Source organism: Hipposideros armiger, unplaced genomic scaffold (assembly GCF_001890085.2).
Source record: "Hipposideros armiger isolate ML-2016 unplaced genomic scaffold, ASM189008v1 scaffold_45, whole genome shotgun sequence".
Taxonomy (NCBI): Eukaryota; Metazoa; Chordata; class Mammalia; order Chiroptera; family Hipposideridae; genus Hipposideros; species Hipposideros armiger.
Window position 1 is genome coordinate 3,350,982 of NW_017731395.1, and position 4,123 is coordinate 3,355,104.

Consider the following 4,123-nt stretch of genomic DNA (forward strand, 5'->3'; position numbering starts at 1 on the left):
GTAAAGATGATATATACATATGTATATATAGTATATATTAAAATATACACAAGACACATGTATAAGATATATATGTGTATGTATGTATATTAACATTTTTGTCTCAAATTATCCTTTGGAATAATACCGTATGTTAACGATACTTTGTCTGCATTTCTGAACTTACAGTCTGTTAGCATCACTCATTGTCACGTTTCTTTCTTTGTCTTTTTTTTTTTTTAATTGGGGAACAGTGCGTTTTTCCAGGACCCATCAGCTCCAAGTCGAGTAGTTGTTTCAATCTAGTTGTGGAGGGCACAGCTCAGCAGCCCATGTGGGAACTGAACCAGCAACCCTGGTGCCGTGAGCACTGCCCTTCAACCAACTGACCTAACCGACTGCCCCCTGCCACGTTTCTTAAGTCATTAAATGCTGAATGTTGTCAGAGTTCCGTATGGATTAGGCACTGTAGCAAAACATGACAAGCAAACAAACAAACATACAAATTCAGCAACAGATGTCAATCTCCAACATAAAAATTTGATGGATGAACCATAATTTTGAGCACTCACCCATGTCTCGTCAGGCCTAGGTTACTTTCTTAGGAGCCAGAGATTTTGTTGTTGCTATTGGTGATGTGATGAGAATATTTTCATCCTGATATGTGTCATATCAAGAGGCAGTAATATGTGGTATTTAAGAGCACAAAGCCTCAGAGCAAGACTGACTGTGCCCAAATCTTGGCTCTGCCACTTACCTCTTATGCGTTCTTGGACAAATTAAACTCTTTCTTCCTCCATCATTATTTGTAAGATAAGGCTGATGACGTTGATCACAGTAATGATGATAGAAGTGCCCACCACGTAGGTTGTTGTAAAGATGGAATGCTTTAGCATACATAAAGCACTTGGAACCATAGCTGGAATATAAGAAATGTTGGCAAACACCATGATGTTATGAGTTAGAGAGATAGTCCCTCTTGGAAGGACCAGCTTTCTTCATCTCAGTTGCATTTAGTAGCTTTCTGGAGTGGGTCAAATCAGAACTGGACATCCCTTCGTTCAGTGGGACTTTGTTGGTCCTGTATGATAAATAAGACACAGTAAGAGCATGTGACAGGTTCAAAGACGAGAGGAAGACCTGTTCTTTCCTTAATAAACTTACAAGCTAATTGAGAAAAAAGTTTTATCTGCCATTGGTGAGCTTGGAGACCTCATTAAAAATACTGTCCCTCTCTAAAAATAAGGGGCTCAACCATTGTGCATGAATGAGTTGGGACTCGCCAGGCTTTAACATGTCAAGTTACAAAGGCAAGGTTCTCTTTCTAAGAATTATAAGGAAAGCCATGAACTCATAGAAATATTTTAAATAATATAAGGCCTGAAAAATGAAGAACATTATGCTATTTCATGACATCTTCCAAATGAAAAGTGTAAAGAAGTTTATGATTAAGCATTTTTCTTTGGAGTTCATATTTCTTTTTCTCCTCTTCCTTCCTCTCCTCCTGCCTCCTTCTCTTCTTCTGCTTCCCTTATTTTTTCCTTCCTGCTCCTTGTCTGCCTGTTCCTGGTTAGACATTTATAAAGACTTGTCCGAGAAGCAATGGGCTTACCAAGCTGAGAAAGACACCTTCAATTTTTCTTTTTGGAAATTATGATTGGAGAAGCTTTACTCACAGCCTCTCTTCCTCTCCCATATGATGAATAACTTCCATATCTCTGGAGTCTCTTCTCCTTGATGTCTAGGAGGAGTTTTGATGGAGGGTGAAATATTCAGAGCGACCAATTCTGAACTCATTATTTCAGTCTTCACAGAGATGACTCTATCTCAAAATTGTTGTTAATTGAAAACTAAAGGTGTGTTTATTTGTGAAGTTAACAAACCTCCCAAAGGGGGACCAAATGCTTAAGAGTCTTCATCCTTTCTTAACTGATCATTTGTCTTCCTCTGAATATACATATCTTCTAAAATAGGTAAAAGGGTCATTTATCTTGAGGTGGTTACCCTACATTTCACCATAAAACAAGTCATTGACTTATTGAAATGCTGGAAACCTCAATAATGCATCTTATGTCTCATTAGCAACGTAAAAATCTCTTCCTGGGGAAAAGTATTAACTGCTGTCACATGAACAACTGTCACAACGAGAATGCACTGCAGGACTCAGCTACCTCCTGTCTCCTTATGAAAGGTTTCCTTCAGCATGGGATGCAAGTAACACGTGAATTTGTTTTCTGATGTGGTTCTTCAGCGTGAGTTGGATGTAAGCAGCCTTAGAAAGGGGTTGTGTTTAAAGGGTTATTTTATAAGCCTATTGTTTGCAACCGAAAAGCCATCTTGCAATAATGACAATGCGACAAGTCCAGGTTAGGTTCCCCAAATCACCCATGAAATTTTATAATTTGCAATCACTATTCTACCTAAGCAACCATCTCCCAGCACTGAGTCCTTGAGGTCTCTAAGATTTGAGTTATGGCTGAGATAGTGAGGAAGAAGTGGGGTGTGGGTAGAAGAGCGCGCAGCATCGGAGGTAGAGGTAAAGCGAATAAGAAGGGAGTTCCATGGCTCCTACCGTGTTCTCCGGGATCATTGGTCAAACAGGGGCGTTCTGTGTTCTGCAGACCTTGTGCTTCCCATTATACGGCGTTCTATTTCCATTGTTTCCCTGAAGATCTTAGGTGTTTGTAACTGAAAAACTTTGTCCTTGAAAAAATTAAGATCTTATGGCCACATCTACAGCCTCCAAGAAAATGGTTGTATAGGTGTATTCACAGGGAGGAAATGCACAACACAAGTTGTTTGGCATCATATCCAGAAAGATTTTTAAGCGTGTTGCCTCGGTATTGTATGTGGTGAGCAGTTCGACTGTGTAGTTGGTTGGAATTTGTCTGATCGTCACCAAATCCCAGGTGTCCCTGAGGATTCTAGAGAATCACAATTATGGCTTTAGTGAGCTGAATCAGGAACACTACCCTGAAATGTAATTCCTCATCCTGCACGGACTCAGGGGGAGGACAGTCTCTACCCCATTTGTGTCTACTGGGGATGGTGTCTGCACCTCCGCTCTCTGACACATCCTCACAAACTCTGGTAGTGTTTTTGCAAAGCTGGTACCACCAGTAAGCGGTGTTCTGGGGGTAGACTGAAGGTCGATCAGGTGAGTAAAAAGTGACCGTAGATGTGTGTCTAAACCTCTTCAACACTGCCCTAGAACTGAGTATATAATACCTCTATTATCCATCAAGATCTTTAATTAGAAACAAGTGTCTAACATTTTGTATGCTGAGAAGCACTAGTGTTTCAGAGCTGACATCTCTGCTCTTGAGGAATTTATTGTCTAGCTGTGCAGACACATCAACCAATACTTACCATGCAATGGGATATATGCTGTGAGGGATACGTGTCCCAGAGGAGGGAGACATTAATTTAACTTTGAGGAAGACTGGGAAGATGTCACAGAGGAGGTGCCATCTGATTTGTACCTTGAGAAAGACGCAGGATTGCTGTAGATGGTACAGAAAGTGGGGGACATATTGGCTGGGCAGAACCATGTACTCATAAGCAAATATCTAGAGGTAGGAGAGTATCTTGCCTGCTTGGGGAAAGAGCAGGGTCTCCGGTGTGGCATAAATGTAATGACATTGAGTCTGGAAAGGTAAACACAGGCCCAAGTATAAAAGTCCTTCCCTACATTCCATGCTAGGAAATTGGGATTTTAGCCCATAAACAATGGAAAGTCATGAAAGAGAGATGCTGGCCAAAGTTCCTGCTAGAAGATTTAATAGACTGGAACATTTAGGAAAGTACAAGAGACCATAGGAGTGGAACTTTCTGGACTTAGAACCCCTTGGGGGAATGGCTGCATCCTCTCTTTAGGTCTTTCTAGGAAAGAAAGAAGCCTGGTTCTTGGAGCTGAACTCCAGTGTCACCAATGATTGTCAAGTCATTTCCACCAATGGGACGAAGACTCATCTCCTTCAAGTTCACACTTGGGGTGTGCTGATGTTCCCTGTAAAGTGCTCCAGGTTTTCTACATCTGCCTCTTAGCAACGCCTTTAACTTCCCAATAAAGAGCCTCACATCCAATAATGTCAGCCTCCTCCCCTCCTCTCCCCTTCTCTCTTCCCTTCTCCTCTCTTCCCTA